A 19,666-nucleotide genomic window follows, 5' to 3' on the forward strand; every position below is an offset into this window, starting at 1 on the left:
CTAATCATTTACAAATGAGTGAGTTATTGGACTACCGTAGTGAACCGAAATCCCGACATGTCCCTCTCTTCTTGATAGTTTAATCGTATTTTATTGCCTTTACTGCTCTTTATTTTATTTCTCTTCTTTTCAAACTTCGTAGTTTAAGAACCAATTTCAATAAACCCCCAATTGTTACCATAGGATTAGAAATAGACAGCTATAATTACATTACCTGTGGATTCGATACTCGACTGCCTCTACTACATTTTAGTTGAGACCGTTAGGTTTTATCTTTGATAGGGTTGCGATAGCCGTGTCAAATTTTGGCGCCGTTGACGGGGAGGCAATTGTTCAATTTATTAGTTGCTTTATTTTTAGTCCTTTTCAGTCTAAGTGACACCCGTTCCTTAGACTATTCTTATTTTCTGTTGTAGTTTCTTCTTATGCGCAGGTCGTAGGGTGGTCCACTACTACCATTCGATCCTGAGATTGAAAGATCCTTGCACGTAAAGAGGAGATTGTTTCAAGATCATCAGTTAGAGGAAGAGTCTAGTTCTCATTCCAACTTTTACGAGAACGAACTGTTCGAGGATAATCCACCTTCTTCTCCAGTTTCACACTCATCAGTTGAAACCGTTATTTTTCCGAACTTTCCCGAAATGGCCGAAGAAGCGACCATTGCCAGTCATTCTGAACCCACAGCTGAGGATCTCTATAAGGGATTTGTACTACCAGGGGAGGCAAGAAAATTCGAACCGAAACCTGCTTATATCAGCTTGATCGAGAGAAATCAGTTCGGGGGAGCTGCAACTGAAGATGCAGCTCAGCATATGGAGACCTTTATTGATTACTGCTGCTCCATACCCCCTCCCGCTGGCGTGACAGCGGATCAGATAAAAGAAACCATGTTCATTTTCTCACTCCGCGATGCTGCAAGGGAGTGGTATAGGGATTTGGACCGAACTGCTAACGGTATAACTGACTGGAATTCACTGGCCTTAGCATTTTACAAGAAGTACTTTTCTGCATCGAGGACTATCGCCATTAGAGCTCAGATAACAAGTTTTAAACAAGGGCCTGACGAGAACTTTCACGAGGCATGGGTTCGATTTAAGAAGCTAGTGCGTACCATACCGCACCATGGTTTCGAAAAATGGAGCTTGTGCAATCATTTCTATAATGGATTGTATGACGATCAGAGGGCTATTTTGGATGCTGCAGCCAATGGCCGATTTGCTGAAAACTTGGGAGCAACCAAGGGGTGGAAGATCATAGATGATTTGGCCATCCATAAGGCTGAATATGGGAACTCGAGAGAAAATCAAAGAAGAGCTGCTGAATCTTCTTCTGTCGCTGCACTTGAAGCTCTTACTGCAAGGTTTGACAAGTATGAGTTAGGAGAAGCCTCCAAGGGGGGAATGTACCAGGTTAATGCTGTGACAGACGGTCCTTTCGTCTGTAGAAGATGCGGAGGAGAGGGACATGTCTCAGATCATTGCCCCAGTCCTTTTGAGCAATGCGCTGCCTTTCAACATTACAGGCAGAACAACACTTATTACGAGCCGAACGTTCATCCCAATTTGAGGTGGAGCAATCAGAATGTGCTCAATCCCACTGCTCCTCCAACCCAGCAGCCGTATATTCCTCCACACAAGAATCAACAGGGCTATCAGAAGCCTCCTTCTTTCAACCCTCCTAACCAAGGTGCATTATCTTCTAGTGGGGTGAGTGAAATGGGTGAGCTTAAGTCCATGATGCAAGCCATATCGAAGCAATTGCAGCTGAATGATCAACAAAATCAACAGCAAAACGCGTCATTTAAGGCACTTGAGACTCAAGTTGCCCAACTTGGTGCAAATCAATCCACGAGAAAGCCGGGTCAATTACCGACTCAAAATGAGAAGAATCCACACGAGACGGTAAATCTGATAGAATTGAGGAGCGGTCTTTCTTATGAGGGACCAGAAGTGCAAAAATCAGACCCTAGGGAAGCCATTACTGATGGTGAACAGTGTACTGTCGAGAAAAAAGGGCTCACGACAAAGTAACTACTCGATCGACTCAAGACTGGTGTTCGATCGAGCACTGAGGATGATAGTGGTCGATCGAGTGATTTTTCCACTCGATCGAGTGAACAGGAGGAACAAACCGGTCGATCGAGTAGAATTCCTACTCGATCGAGTGAAGCAGATAATGAGATTGGTCGATCGAGTAGAAACTTTGCTCGATCGACTGCTGTTGAAGAAGAAACCGCTCGATCGACTGAAGAAGTTGATCGATCGAGTGGTATTGATGACGGGAAGCTTATACGAGAGCCTGCTAGTGCTCGTTTAAGCGAGAAATCACCGGAACGACCTCGTTCGAGAGGTAAGAAGCGCCCAAAGGATACTGAACTTGCTCCGGAAGACACTTTGGAAGAGAGAAACAAGGGACTCGAGATACCAATCATGGTTCCCTTCCCGAGGCGACTCTGAGAATACCAAAGTTAATCAATAGTTTGGCAAATTTGTCGAACTTTTGAAGAGCTTGAAGTCTCCGTGCCGTTCACATCGAATTGTTGACTAAGGTACCCTCTTATTTAAAATTTATGAAAGAAATTTTAGCACGTAAGAGGACTATTAATGACAGTGAGACCGTAGCTTTGACTGAGGTGGGGTCAGCCCTATTTCAAAATAAGTTACCCCCTAAGCAATCAGACCCGGGTAGTTTTTCGATTCCGTGTCATATCGGTATGCAATTAATTGATAATGCGCTATGCGATTTAGGCGCTAGCGTAAGTGTCTTACCTTTGTCTCTGGCTAAGAGACTTGGTTTGACAAAACTGAGTTGCACCAACATGACTGTCCAGATGACCGACCGTAGTCTATCACGGCCATTAGGTATAGTAGAAGACGTACCTGTTCAGATCGGGAAGTTCTTTATTCCCGTTGATTTTGTTGTCTTAGACATCCCCGAAGATATGCACACCCCTATCATTTTAGGGAGACCATTTTTGTCCACTGCACGTGCAGTAATAGACGTCGGGGGGAAGACTTTGACCTTTTAGGTAGGGGATGAGGAGCTGATTTTTCATCAGTCCAAGTTCCGGAGAGCTCCGATGCAAGCTCAGCCTTGCAATGCTCTCTCTTCTATTGTTCCTATTATTGACACTCCAAATGAAAATTTGGAGAATTGTGCCGCTATTGTTGACCCTCCGCCTCAGATTGAGAGCAAAAAGGAGGAAAGTTCGTCTGTTTTCCTTACTGCAGGTACAGATGAAAACAAGGATGGGGCTAGCATGGGACATGGTGCAACCATTATCAATCAAATTGGAAGCAAGGATGCCAAAGAAGATGACAGAGGAGCAAGGACGAAGCAAGTTCGAACCTACATAGACTGGAATTACATTCCTCCTACTGTTTCAAAGGATAATTCAAGCTCATGGAAGATGAAGAGGACAGTCAGCGTTGCTGAGGTGACGTCCTCCAGTCAGAAGCCCACGAAGGGGCTACTGAAATTTGATGGGAATTAAATGAGGAAATGCCCCGTGTAACACCTTGTAATAGACAATTTTTGAATTTCTTTTGAATTTGTTTATTTGCGTTTTAATTAGGACAATTAGTTTTAGACAATTTTTTAGCATAGACGTAAGACTATTGACTGTGTTTTTGCGTATTTGGTATTTTGGGAAACTTTTGGATGTGTTTTTATGCAGGTTTGGGGAAGCTTAACGCAATTCAAAGAAGAAAAGACGGAAATTCAAGAGTCTACAAGAGGAAAGTCCTCGATCGAGTACTTTTTGTACTCGATCGAGTGAAAATATGGTTGATCGAGCTGTTTTTCCAGTCGATCGAGTAAAGCCAAATGAGGGAATGGTCGATCGAGTAACAGTTTACTCGATAGGAAGCTAGAGGATCAACAGTGCTCGATCGAGCGGCTTAAAACCACTCGATCGAGTGGAATTGAGCAGGACAAGGATGGAGTCCAGTACTTTACCCTCCACCAGTACTTCCTCCAGCCCCTCCTTAAGCGAGTCCGTGGCCCCTGCTGTTGCCACTAGCTCCGCTTTAGTCACCACTGCAGCCCCAGTCTTCCTTGTTTCGGCTGCCGGGACAGTTTACGCTCCAGCTAGCTCAGTTGGGAGCTCAGTTCAGGCTACTCCAGCCACCACTTCTACACCAGTGGCACACTCACCAGCAGCCTCAGCCGCCTTCAGAGCTGCTTTAGTTCCTTACACAGTCCGAGAGCGGGCCGCTGCTTTACGTTCCAGAGACGGAGGCCGGGGTCGTCGACTAGTCAAGGCTACACCAGCTCCAGTTACTTCCACCTCCACCACAGCTAGCCCTTCCACTGATGCTGCCCCCGCTTCTGCTTCTACTTCAGCTGCCGACCCGCCTACTACTGAGACAGTTACTGTCCGAGAGGACACTTCCCTGGACTCTCACCCGGACTACCCGCAGGTATTATTCGTCAATGCTTTACATCGCGATAAATTTTCTAACCTGCTAAAGTGTGAACATATGCCTTCCCGATTTTTAGACAAATCGGCATTAGAGAAACTTGGCCTTTACGAGTCAGTGTGTGATTTATTACGGGTCACGGGGATGCCTGGCCTCATTACCATGAGGGCCCACACCTTCTTAGAGCTGAGTCTCGAGTTTCTCAGCTCTTTTACCTTCTCCTCAGGGGCATACGCTACGACCCCGATCGCTGCTCGTCGGTCTCTTTCCTGATTATTTAACCGGACCTTTCAGATGCCCCTGGCTGAGTTTGGTAGGTTGCTAGACCTTACCTCCTCGGGTGTGACGTCAGACTCGAGGAAGGTTTACAAGCAGGACTGGCGGTGCTTGGCCCAGACCCGCTTTTAGGAGCGAAAGCTCCACCAGGTCCACCACCCCCCCGTCCGTTGTTTTCTCAGACTCATGGTGAGCTCTATTTTCGGCCGAAAGGAGCCGAATAACATCACGAACCGCGAGCTCTCCATCCTGGGCGGTTACCTGAATGTCGACTGTGAGGGTCCTTTTACCTTCAACATTGCCTACCTCACCGCCCAGTACCTCCACGACCAGGGGAAGAAAGAGACGGGAACCATTACCTGTGGTGGCATAGCCACCATTCTTGCCCATCGCTTTTTCTCCCCTTGGCCTCGTGACTTGCAGTACCTCCCAGGAGAGAGGTCACTGAGTCTGCCTACCATGCTTGCTCAGCATTGGCTTACCCCAGACTACCAGACTTGGAAGATTGACGGCTCCTTGTCTGTTGACTTACCTTGCGACAGTCTCCCCCGTCCTGAGCCCTTACCTACTGTGCCAAAGGGCCACCGTCTGCCTGCCTTGCCCTTACTTCACCTTCCACCTCGTCCATCTCCCGATGAGCTCGCCGCTAAAAAGCGGCGAGTCGAGACTGGAGAGGGGTCTACACCTGCAGGGAGTACCCAGCCTTCCACGGCTACTCCCGATCCGATCCGACCCCTACTCCCACTGTTACTACTACTCCTACTCCTGCCCCACCTCCCACCGACTGCACCCGGACTCGGGATCGAGCCGCCTCTTTCCGGCTACTTTTAGACCACCTCCTCCCTTTGTAGCGCCCACGGTCCAGGACCAAGGGGGCGCAGTTTACGGTCTGTTGATTGAGCTTGCAGAGCGTCAGGCTCGTATGGAGAGGGACTTAGCTTTGACACTACACCCTCTGTACGAGTACCACTTGCGGAGACACAGACCGATCCCCGAGGGTTGGCCACACCCTTCCTTCTTCCGGTTCCCAGCTGAGGGGTACCCGGTGTCAGAGGACGAGGAGGAGAGCGAGGACCCAGAGGTGGCGGTGGAGAGAGCTCGCGCTGAGGAGCGGGAGAGGAGGCGAGAGACCCGTTGTACCGGGGGGAGGGAGATAGAGATGGCGACGACGAGTAGCTACTGGTCTACTCACTTCCCCAGTTTTCTGGCTGGTTTGGGGAAGTTCGTGTTTTGTATGTACCTCTTACTCTTTTTATTTTATCTCCTTTATTTTTATTTTGATGGTTGTATATTCCCGTTCCCCCATATTTCTGCTGGTGTATGCTGGAGGACAACGAGGGCGTTGTCCGTTTTGGTTTGGGGAGGGTATTGCATCCTTTTGAGTCTGCATCTGCATTTGTTTTGCATTCACGTTTATTTTCCAGCTTGCATTGTTGTTTATTTTCAATAAAAAAATCAAAAAATCCAAAAAAATTAGAAAATTTCAAAAATTCAAAAAATTTCACGTTTATTTTTGCATATAAGTTGAGTCGGAACGGTAGATTTCCGTGATGAAATTGCACTATAACTTGTCATTTTACTTGAGCCTTGCACTTTTATTGATAGTTACTAGCTTTGTCATACGCATAATCTACGAATTTCTGTTCAAATATAAGCTGACTGTTTAGACTTGACCTATAAACTGGCAAACTACTTAAAAATTCTGAGTTTTTAGAGCCATAACTGGTGCCATTTATGACCAGTTCATTAGGAATTTTGAGAGTAGTACTCCTTGCGTAGCATGTTCATCTCATTTGCACATTTATGACATTCAATTTCTTGTCAAATGCACATATTCGGGTTTGTGGTTGGTGTCACATGCAGGGAGGGTCTTGCAAATTCCCCTTCTTTATATTTTTCACCCATTTAGCTCCACATTAGCCAAAACTTGCCTTTTTGACCCATTAGCTACATTCCAAACTAAGCCTGCCTAGTCAAGCTAGTTAGTATGTTCTTTTGTGGTATGTTTTCCATTGCAGTTTGGTCCGTAATTCTTGTTTGGAGTTGGTGTTTGTACTAAGGAAGGAGGAAAGAAGAAGAAAAAAAAAGTATTGAAAAGAAAAAAAAAAAAAAGAGAAAGAAAACGTGAAAGAGAAGAAAAAAGAAAAAAAAATGATGAAAAACAGAAAAAAAAAGAGCTGGAACGGAAAAAAAAAAGAAAAAGAAAAAAATTGTGAAAACAGTTGTGCCCTCTTGTCAGAGTTGAGAAGATGTTTGAAGACGTACAATCGAAAAGGATTGTTTGTTTCAGTTAGTTGTTTCAGACGGTGTTTTTAAAAGGGAAGTTTGTGACCGTCTGACTCCTCCGTTCTATCCCATATTTTTTGAGGAGATTGTGCTTTGAGTCTAGTGAGTTTTGTGCCAAGTGAAGGGCACTTGTACTTAGTTTTTCAGTCAGTTGAGATCCGGATGGTTTCATTATGGTCTTGTTAGGAACTAGCTTGACGCTTTTACCTCCACATTTCCATAACTTGTTTTGCCTTTTCTCACCTGAACCTCACTATTCCCATATTATTTGCAAACCCTCGGCTGTGACGGACATTATCGGTTGGAATTTGTGCATTAGTACTTGAATTGTCTTTCATTTTTGTTGCATGCATGCTATGTAGGTCGCAGTTAGGTGAGTGACTGTCCTTTCTTCTCTCTTTTACATAATACATTTGCCCTTTGCTTCATGAGAGAAGAGTGACCACGAGAGAGTCTAGTTTTATTGGTCTTGCAAGGTCGATAGGTCAGCTTTATTTCTGAACAGACTTATAATTCGTTTGCGTATTGATTTGTGGCTTTAATGTTGATTTTTGTTGCATTAATTTGGTTCAAGTAGACAAGTTACGCTAGCTCTGAGTTATCATTTCCGTTCCATTAGTTTAGTTTTGAGTTTACTCGAGGGCGAGTAAAGGTTTGGTTTGGGGAGATTTGATACGTGCCTAATGTATAGTCTTTTTAGCCTATTTCAGCACGTATTTCTATGCATTTCTATACTGTTTTTATGGTATTTTGCCCCGAATTGGCTACTTTGGTGTATTTTGTCCTTTTTGTAGGAATGATCGCGAAAGTAGTGGAACCACACTCCTTTTTGTCCTTTTTGCATGCATTTAGAGGAGACGGGATTGTCCCAGAGTAAGATACTGCATTTGGAGGCGTCGTGGCACGCATTACGAGGCACTTAGGCGCAGACGTGAGCTGAAATGAAGTCAAGTACTCGATCGAGCTCTTTTACAAGTCGATTGAGTGGTTTTCTTGCCCTCTGGTGGTCGATCGAGTGGTTTTCACTCGATCCTTAGCTTGCACAAAGACCCTCTACTCGATCGAGTGCCTTTAGGTCGATCGAGTAGAAACTCTCAAGAGTTGCTCGATCGAGTGGTTTTAATCCACTCGATCGAGTGGTTTTTATGGGTTTGGGCTTTAATTAGCCCGCGTGATGTTTTATTTCGCATAAACTTGTTTTGTTTGCTATTTAAGCACGCATTACTAGGTTAATTAGGATTATCTATGATATTATCAAACTCTCTACTGTAACTTTAGTACGTTGCTTTGCTTTTCTCTACTGTTGCTTTTATTTCGGGATTATTTCACTCGGATTTCGTGTTCTTTACGCCGGATTCGCTTGGATTGTAATTCCTTTCTCTTCCTTATTAATAATAATCATTTGTTTGCTTCAATTTCTCATTTGTGTTCTTACTTCTCTTTGCCCTAATTTTCATTATTGCGATTTATTGTTTATTCATTATGTTTTCTGCTGGAAATTTGCCTGTTGTTAGTTTAATCACCGATATGAGTAGCTAAACTCCCTTCATGTTGGGATTAGGGAATCTGCGGTAGAAAGATGACGATTTAGTAGATGAATTAGACGAATTAATCAGGAGACTCTGTCACTATAGCAATTTAACTGTAATTCCCGACCTAGTTGAGTGCACGCTTCTATGTCACCCATTAAACTGGCTAAAATTAATCCTAGATCGAAAGATTGGACTAAATAGGCCTGCTTTTAACAGTAGACTACCCTAATGAGGACGAAAGTTAAGTTAGTGGTATTTTAGGATAGAAAGTGGACCGAAAGGACCTTTTAACATCCGTCTCACATTAGTTCGTCTGAATCATTTACAGCTGAGTTATTGGACTACCGTAGTGAACCGAAATCCCGACATGTCCCTCTCTTCTTGATAGTTTAATCGTATTTTATTGCCTTTACTGCTCTTTATTTTTTTCTCTTCTTTTCAAACTTCGTAGTTTAAGAACCAATTTCAATAAACCCCCAATTGTTACCATAGGATTAGAAATAGACAGCTGTAATTACATTACCTCCCTGTGGATTCGATACTCGACTGCCTCTGCTACATTTTAGTTGAGACCGTTAGGTTTTATCTTTGATAGGGTTGCGATAGCCGTGTCAATCCTCCAACCTCAAGTGTAACTGTGACACCCCGCATTAACGTGGAAAATATAAGTTATAAATTTAAGCGGAAAAATAGGGAATTTTTAAAACTTTTAAAATTTAAAGCGCGGGTTCACCAAAATCTAAAACATAAATAAAGAGTGCGGAAATGAGGTTTAAATTATACAAACGCGATAGTCAAGGTGAGGGAAAATAAATCCCTCGAATGACGATACAATAAAAGGTGAGTCAAAGCAATCCTAATAATCCGACTACAATGCCAAAGTGCTCCCTAGCTCACACATGTCTTCATCCCATGAATGCACCAACTAATACTTGTCATTCATGTAAACATGAACGCCACAGTCAGTGGGGAGTAACTCAAGGTTCTCCCAGCCACAATATGTCGAAATGCAAGTAAACAACCACTTAATAAAAACATATTAATCACACATCATATATGAACAACAAAGAACAAGAGAGGATATAATTGATAATCATGATGAGATAGGCATAATACTTCCTTAATGAAATAGGCATGATACGATAGAATAAACATGCGATCAAGGGCATAGAACAATCAAGTCAACCAACTCATATTGACTCGACTCAACAAGTGTAAGACATATACTTAGTATGAACTCACACGACAAACCATCTAGACTCCAACCTCTTGGTAGGACGACGATCATAATACGGTCCTAGTCTAAACCTGGATCCAGACTCTCGGGATGGACGTCACCCGATTCGACAAACGATATACCAATCGTATCCAAGACTCGAAACATGGCACACACTCGTAACCAAAGGTCGAGTAACCTCTAATCGGAAACATGGCCCACACTCGTAACCAAAGGTCCGAAGAAAGGCGGAAGGATATCCTAATTCGGAAACATGGCACACACTCGTAACCAAAGGTCCGAAAGAGGAAAGATAACCCAATCCGGAAACATGGCATACACTCGTAACCAAAGGTCCGAAAGAGGAAAGATAACCCAATCCGGAAACATGGCACACACTCGTAACCAAAGGTCCGAAAGGGGTAAACAAGGAATGTCAAGTAGTCACACAATGTAAAACGTCACACTTGAGTCACAATAAGAGTAAGAATGATCATGCAAACATCATATGACACGGGACCATTAATGTCACATTACTACTCATGGCTTGCATCTCACCATGAGTACGGATGGGAACATCAATCCCGACGATCATATTGCAACTAGAGGGCTTATAGCTCACCCCTAGTATCCGATAGGACCAAGACTCTCACAACAGAACAATACAAGGCATTATCAAGAATGCGACTCATCCAAGCGATGCGAATCAACTTGGAAAGCGACTACTAATGAAATGAGCCGATGATAATCTAAATGAGACATTTCATGCCAAATCATAATCATGAATATGAATAAGTAACCCATTTCTTCAATATTTGTCACTTGCATAAAAATGTAAATAAACGGAGATGAACCATTTATAAAAAGCAAAACAATCATTCAATTATAAACGTCTCTAATATAAGATAAACCATTTACTGCTCAGAAGGCACGAATAGTTAAATTTGACTCATATTAAAATGAAAGCATGTAATTTCATAGACAAATGGGTTGATTAATAAATGTATTCCATAATTATAAATCATGTGAGAAGAATATAAAAATGAACGGTATTTAACGAATTACATAATATGAAACAAGAGACGGAATTTAAATAATTCAATCAACCCGAAATTGGCACCAAAGGTACCTATAGTAAGTGTGGCCCTATAACTACAAGACAAACCCAAATATCCAAACATGCTAAGCATGAAACCAAGGAGGAAGAAACAAGGAGGGTGCAGCCATTCTCCCAGACCCGTGACCACCCAACAACGGCCAGGTCGTGGCTAAGCTGCCAACCCACGGCCAGCTACCAACCGTGCTCACTGCCAGCCTACAACAATCCTACATGACCCCACATATTGACTACCCGAGTCAGCGAGACCTGTAGACATAAGACGGTCATATACCCACTAATTATACCACACATACTAATCATCCTATTAACACCCAAAACAACCGAACTCAGCCACAACCACCTTAACCACCCGTGACACCCCAAAACAGCCCACCCAAATGCCATTACGCGTCTGCCCACAACCTGCACATCAACCCCAAAATCCGAGCTAACACCTACCTCGACACCTCACCCAACCGTCCTTAAAAACAGCTCCACCCGACCTCCATTACCACCGTCCCAAAACAGTCCAAAACAGAGCCATGAACGCATAAAGACGAGCCAAGGACAACCCAAATTCGAGACAACTTTATACCCAAATTTTATTTGCAAACAGGACGGAAGCTACCAGTGTACGCACACCCAGACCAGCTTCCCATAGCCGCCCAACACTGTCCAAACATCCACCAAACACGCCACTAAAGCCGACCTAAAACTAACCCACATATCAGGCCGCCCAACACCTTCCTTCGACTGAAAAGCAGAACACGAGACGACCCTAAAACGACTACTGAGACGGAAACGAGCATGAATGAAACACAAATGACAACCATTTAATTCGTTCAACTATACTCGAGAATTGTCGGGTAAAATGGTTCACTGAAACAGCATAAACTAGCCCATTTCAACCACCGTTCGAGACGGGAAACATCATACAAATGCCAAACAATATAAATATTTAATCTTTAATAAACAACAACATTTAAAAGGACACAAAAGACAGAAATTTCGACGATTGTCAAGTAACCTATCACCGTTACCTGTTTTTGATCTCTGAAAGTCCAAGGAATCGCCCAAGGATGATCTTAACCCAAAAATAGCACAGAATAGCTCGAAAACCGCATCCTTTCAAAGACGGATGAAAAGAAACATGAAGAAAGTCTGGCTCTTTCTTATATACAGAGGAGGAGGACGAGATGAGGAAGCTATTGGTGTAAAATTTATCGAATTTGGTTGAGAAACGAATGCGGGATCGGAGTTTGAATGGGGACGGAAATGGTGGCTGGCTCACTGTGTATGTTGTTGCTGCTCTGGTTTCCGCAGGAAAAGGAAGGAGAAGGAAATAAAAGAGGGGTGAGGTGGGGACGTGTAAAACAAAACAACAACAAAGGTAAGGTAATAATATATTAATAATAGTAATATAAATAATGATAATATAATAATAATAATAATATAAATAATGTAAAAGTAGGGTGTGGGTGAGTAGGTGTATGTGTATGTGTTGTTGGTTTTTGGTTGGTCCGGGTTAAAGTAGGTACAAAATGAAACGTGACGGTCTAATGTTAGACGGAAATTAGGACGAAAATTATTATTATTGCTGTCACTATTATTATCCGACCAAAAATACGTATACATATATTATTATATAAATCATGCCTTAAAGATATAATTTAATCGTACGTATTTTTATATAAACGAGCTTCTATATAATACGTTTATAAAAATCGTGTTTGACATAAGATTAATTAAATTGAATAATTCAAAATCATATAATAAAGTGATTAAATGGTTTAATAAATTTTAAATGTCAAAGTGGGAAATTCGCGGGTGTTACATGCTCCTTAATAATTGCACCCAAGACTATTCCTTTAAAAATAATATATCAACTAACTAGATTAATATACTAGTATCCTTAAATGATTCTAATAATATGTATTACTACACTAGTAATAATATTTAAGATAATATTAGAATAAAGATGAACAATTTTAGAGTTTATAGAACTAATTTTAGAGAGAAAAAGTGAAAAGGTGAATGAATATTGCATGAGAGAAAAATAGAGAACAAAATCTCTATAAGAAGAAGGGGGGAGCCGGTTTGTAGGGTGGTGGAAGGCCAATGCATGGCCTTCTCACTTTTGCTTTTGTTCTTCACAAGAATTATAAATGTAAGGCTACCTCAAAAAGGTTATGATTGTGTTTTTATTAATCAATTAAATAGAACACCCACTAACCTATAACCCCTCCTTTTTTTCGGTCATGATAGATAAAATGGACTTCTATTTTATTTTGTCAATTGGTCATTTGTCACACAATATGTCACATGTAGCATGTAAAATGTTAATAATTAAATTAATGCATATTTATCAAATAAATATCATTATATACATTAATTAAATTACATATAACAAATTGTCTAGTAATTCTTGATCACATATATAAAATGGGTCATATAATTATAATTCACAACATTTTGCAATTATAATTAATCAATCATTCTTAATTAATTGTTTCACAAACAATAACGAATTTTAGTAATAAATTTTTTTAATTACTAAAATGAATCTTACTTAATCAAATTACAATAAGATATAAATATTCTCACTTACAAAATGAATTGTTCAATTTAAGGAATTGATCAACTCGTATCGATATACAATTAATGAACTTATCTATTAAGGGAATGGTCCTATAGGTGTGACCTTAAGGGATCAACTGATCACCACCGTCAATCGACAGTAATGTCAAACTGTAGTTAGCCAATCATTACTGATTAATGTTGATCAGTTGACTATATAAATGAATCATCCCTTACGTATTCTTAATTTAAGATTTAAACATGTGATCGCACTATTGTTGAGGACACATACTCCAACAACAAATGTCCCCCGAATTGTCTACTTTGGTTTCTCTTGTATTATTTGGAAGTATAAACCTGAGAGGAGCATAATCAAGCTTAATACATGTCCCTATGCATGCATTTAGGAGATGAGTTTAGTCGGAGCTTAGAAACTACTAATTGTGATGCGCATAGAAGTAAAGAAGCTAGGCGAGCGAAGGAAGAGCTTCAAATTACTAGTGCCTGTTTTGAAAAGCCATAACTCGAGTTCTACAACTTATTTTAAAGTGATTCTAATTGGAGATGAACGCTTGTCCTCTTTGCTTTCCAACGCCTCTGGAAACGCTCTGTTTTGCCTAGTAACGAAGAAATGGCGGCCGTTTGAAGTTCAGTGCGCGAAGTAGGAATTGTGCGCTGGAAATCTATCGATCGAGTACTATCTTGCTTGATCGAGCACCTGTTGTCTTCGATCGAATAGCCTCTTTTTGATAGTGTTCGATCGAGCACCTAAAGTCCTCGATCGAGAGGTTTTGCTAGAAGTTACTTGATAGAGGAGTTTTAAAGTACTCGATCGAGTACTTTTCTACATGCCGCAGGGTTTTAATATCGTATTAGGTTAATAATTATCTTTCCTGTAAATAGGAGAGAGTTAATTAGGTTTTGGACATCTTACATTCGTACTTTTCACTCTTAATACTCAGTAGACATTTTTTGGTTCGACGTTGTTCTTTTTGCCGGGTCTAATTCTTTGTAATCTGTCTTTACTCCCTTTAGTAAATTTCAATTCTTAATTTGAGATTTAAACATGTGATCGCACTATTGTTGAGGACACATACTCCAACAACAAATGTCTCCCGAATTGTCTACTTTGGTTTCTCTTGTATTATTTGCAGGTATGAACCGGAGAGGAGCATAATCAAGCTTAATACATGTCCCTATGCATGCATTTAGGAGATGAGTTGAGTCGGAGCTTGGAAACTACTAATTGTGATCCGCATAGAAGTAAAGTAGCTAGGCGAGCGAAGGAAGAGCTTCAAATTACTAGTGCCTATTTTGAAGAGCCATATCTCGAGTTCTACAACTTATTTTAAAGTGATTCTAATTGGATATGAAAGACTGTCCTCTTTGCTTTCCAACGCCACTGGAAATGCTCTGTTTTCCCTAGTAACGAAGAAATGGCGGCCGTTTGAAGTTCAGTGCGCGAAGCATGAATTGTGCGCTGGAAATCTCTCGATCGAGTACTATGTTGCTCGATCGAGCACCTGTTGTCTTCGATCGAATGACCTCTTTTTGATAGTATTCGATCGAGTACCTAAAGTCCTCGATCGAGAGGTTTTGCTAGAAGTTACTCGATAGAGGAGTTTTAAAGTACTCGATCGAGTACTTTTCTACATGCCGCGGGGTTTTTATATCGTATTAGGTTAATAATTATCTTTCCTATAAATAGGAGAGAGTTAATTAGGTTTTGGACATCTTTCATTCTATACTTTTCACTCTTAATACTCAGTAGACATTTCTTGGTTCGACGTTGTTCATTTTGCCGGGTCTAATTCTTTGTAATCTGTCTTTACTCCCTTTATTTAATTTCAATTCTTTTTGCATCTCATCTTTATATCATGTTTATTATTGTTTTCCTCTCTATTATCGTTTTACTTATTATCATTATGCATAGCTAATTTCTTGAATGCTAGGATTAGGGGAGCCTTGATAGTATAGAAATGATGCAATAGTTCGTTTAGGGGATTTAATGTGAGAATTGTTTTATTAACAATATAATTGTAATCGTTTAGTTGAATGCATGCAACTGAATTAGTTAAATCTGGTTAAGTTCAGACCTAGATCGGAAGATTGGAATGAGTAGACCTGTTATGAGCAATAAACTATACTAGTGAGGGTGGAAGCTAAGCTAGTTGTATTTTAGGGCGGATAGCGGACCGGAACGACCTTTCCTTTACCCTTCTCACATCAGATCGACTGACCTATCTTTAGCTGATTTGTGTAATACCATGATAACCCGACATCCTGGCATCTCTCTCTCTCTCTCTCTCTCTCTCTCTCTCTCTCCTTATTTTCTCTCAACCCTTGCTTTTATTAGTTTAGTTCAAATACTCAAACCCCCATCTTGTGACCTTAGACGGACTGAATTAACAAGTAGATAGTGACCGCCTCCATGTGGATACGATACCCGACTTACCTCTGCTGTATTAGTAGAGCTAGTTGGTTTTATTTTTGATAGGGTTGCGACAGCCGTGTCAAATTTTGGCGTCGTCGCTAGGGAGGCAACTATTTTATTTGCTTGTTTCTTTTTGTCTGTCTTTAGCCTCAAGGAATTTATTCCTTGAGGCAGCTCTTATCTTTTCCTCTAGTGCTGTTTTGATAGGTCCTACAGGTCCTACCTAGGCAGGTCTAGGTTAAAGATCATCAAAGGGAAGGCTTGCGTACCTTTGATCTTCCACCTATGTTCCATCCTATGGCGCAACAGATGGTGCATTGCGAGAGATGTCGTGTTGCTGGGCACAATGCTGTTATTTGCTTGACAGGGAACGATGAAGTCTATGCGTTCAGGCAGCGTAGACAAGCTAGTCATTCCATTGGATATGTGCCACCACATCCGTTTCAATAACGAGGCTATCAAAAGCCTTCATTCGTTTGGCCACCGCAACAACAAACCCCTCCTCCCGTTACAAAGAATGAACAAATTGTGGATTTGAAGTCTTTGGTGAAGGCACTTGCACTTCAAATGCAAGAATCCGAATCTAGAGAGGCTCACCTCAAGCTACTTGAATCTCAACTAGCTCAATTAGTTGCCGAGTCAGATTCGAGTGACTCAGAGACAGTATATGCTGTTTTTCCCGACAATAGTCTTTCCCATGAAAGACCTGAGTTTTCTATTGATGATGAAGACATGTATGACTCGAAAGTTGAAGGTGCTAACGAAGGTGAAGCTTTTCTCGAATTTTTCACCACGTTTCAGCATCAGGAGTTCGATCGAGCAGATTCCACCACTCGATCGAACAATTTGGAGGAGGATTTGCTCGATCGACCAGATGTGAGTGTTCGATCGAGTTCTGCTAAGGAAGAACAACTCGATCGAACGGTCAGTACTCTTCGATCGAGTATTTTTTTATGAAGGAACACCTCGATCGAGCTCTATGCATTCTCGATCTAGTGATATGGCCATGGAGAGCAATGATATGTCATTTTGGTCCGTTTTGAATGACAATTTGAATGACGACAATGGTTATGGTGAATCCCCCATTTGGAAAGCCGAGCTGGACGCTCTAGAGGCTGAAATATATGGGATAGAACCCACAAAGGAGGGGAATGAGAAGGTAATTGAGTCCGGAAATGTTCTTAGCACGGAAGAGGTAACATATTCTTTTATCAATGATTCCGACGTTAGAAACGACTGACCTAAGGTAATTATATATAACTTTATGATTATTGCTATGACTAAAAGTAAATTACCTCGTACGACTTATGCTTTATGTTTCAATACTCCACCCCCTCCCAGTTGGGCAAATAAGCTAATAATGTTTCACCGTATTTGTCATTGAAAATTTGTTAGGCTGAGACAACACTTTTGTTTGCTTTCATATGCTCCTTTTTTATTTTGGTGCTACTTATGCTCTTGTGTAGCACATGCGCAGATTTATGATCTTATGCTAAGAGCTTTGAGTTGCTTTGATTGTGACTAATTGGAGCAGCTGGATAAAGAAAAGATGGTCGAGCTGGGACCTGTCTGAAACTAGCGCTGTCCGGGAGGCAACCCGGAGTTTAAATTTTTAGTTGATTTACTTTTAAGTTTTTGTTGTGTGTGCAATAATTGGTTTTCAAACGATAGATCGTGAACAATTTAGGCTTGGTTTTTGGTCGTTTTGTGGTTGCTATTTGCGTCTTTGCAGGTGTTTTATTGACGCCAAGGAGTTCGCTTAATAGGGGGCTCTCGATCGAGCACCAATCTACTCGATCGAGTGCCTTCCTCCCTCCATCGAATGCTTCTTTTCCTCGATCGAGCACCCACAAATAACAACCATTCGATCGAGTAGTGTCCCTTTCCTCGATCGACCATTTTTGCAGCTCCTATTCCTCGATCGAGTACTATATCTTCCCGATGAAGTTCGTTGTGTGGTTTGCTTCCTATGGCGCTATTCTGGAGCTATTAGCGACCTCCCTTGTTGCTGGCTGGTTTGGGGAGGTCCATATTACGCGGGTTCCTGTGAGGTTTCCGCAGCTTTACTCTCTTCTTATCAGTTTGCATTTCCTTCCCTATTTTTAAGTACAATGTGGGCATTATACGGTTTGGTTTGGGGAGGTTATGCATCCATATCTGTGTCTGCATATCGTTTTATTGCATTTCTGTTATCACGTTTAATTTCTGTAGGCATTGTTGTTATTTTTATAAAAATTCAAAAATCTCATAAAAAAAGAAACATGTCGTTTTATTGCATTTCTGTTATCACGTTTAATTTTTGTATGCATTGTTGTTTTGCTTAAGCCTTGCGTAAATTAATATCTTTAGCTTTGTCTTCTGCATATCTACGAGTTAATGTTAAAATTTAGCTGAACAAATAGACTTACCTGAAAATTTTGGCAAACTACTTATAAATTCTAAGATTTAGAGTCGTATAAACTGGTGTCATTTATGACCAGTTTTATGTAGGATTGTGAGTAGTTACTCCTTGCATAACATATTCATTGATTTGCACATATATGAAATTCAATTGCTTTTTGCCTACATACATTCGGGTTAGTGGTTGGTGTCACGTGCAGGGAGGTGCTTACATTTCCTTTTCTTCCATTTTTACCCATAAACTCCACATTAGCCAAATTTGCCTTTTGACCTTTAACTACATCCAAATTTAGCCTGCCTTGTCAAGCTAGTTTAGTGGTTGTTTTGCGGTATATAATTTACTGTGCCAAATTTGGCTTGTATTTGATGACTTGGAGTTGGTAATTTATGAAAGAAAGAAGGAGGATGAAAAGAAAAAAAGAATTGAAACTGAAAAAAAAGGAAAAAAAAAGTGAATCAGAAAAAAAAAAAAGAGAAACAAAAAACCGTGAAAAGGAAAGAAGAAAAAAATGTTTTGTTGTTGACGGTTTCACTCCTATGCTTTATCACTATTTTATGAGGAGTTGTTGTATGGTTGGGTGAGTTTGTGTGCCAAATGAAGGGCACTTGTGCTTAATTTTATTGGAGTAAGAATCGGATTTGTTTAGTATGGTTTCGTTAGGTAGCTAGCTTGACTATTACCTCACAATTCCATAAATGTTTTGCCTTTTTCTTACCCATTACCTCACTAAACCATATTTGTAAGCCCTCGGCTGTGACAGACATTGATTGGTTGGAATGTATGTATGGTGATTAGAATTGTCTATCATTTTAGTTGCATGCATGTTTATGTGGGTTGTAGTTTAGGTGAGCGACTATTTTTCTTTCTCTCTTACATTTAATTGCTTACCCTTTGCTTTATGAGAGAAGGGTGACCCGTTAGAGGCCATCATTAAAGGTCATGCAAGGTCGACGGTTCCGCTTTATTATAAACATCTTACAACTCGTTTGCATTTGATAGTTTTTGCTATAATTGTTAGTTTGCTGCATTAAATTGGTTTAAGTGGACAATTTGTAGCTAGCTCTGAGCTTTACTCCGTTCCATTAGTTTTTCATATAGTTTGCTTGGGGACAAGCAAATGTTTGGTTTTGGAAATTTTTGTTGGAATATATGTCCTCTGACAATAATGCGATCACAACTGTCGATCATGATGATCACATGTTTAAGTCTCATTTTAAAGGATACAATTGGGAAGTAATATTTTACTATCAACTGGTCCACACATATTGGTAATGATTGGCTGACTAGAGTTTGACATTACTGTCGTGCGACGGTGGTGACCAGTTGATCCCTTTAGGTCATACCTAAAGGGTAACACTCATAATTGATTATTTAATTGATCGTATGACGATACAAGTTAATTAAATTGCTTAAAATTGACGGAC

This window comes from Silene latifolia, chromosome 2 (genome assembly GCF_048544455.1).
Source record: "Silene latifolia isolate original U9 population chromosome 2, ASM4854445v1, whole genome shotgun sequence".
In the NCBI taxonomy this organism is placed as follows: domain Eukaryota; kingdom Viridiplantae; phylum Streptophyta; class Magnoliopsida; order Caryophyllales; family Caryophyllaceae; genus Silene; species Silene latifolia.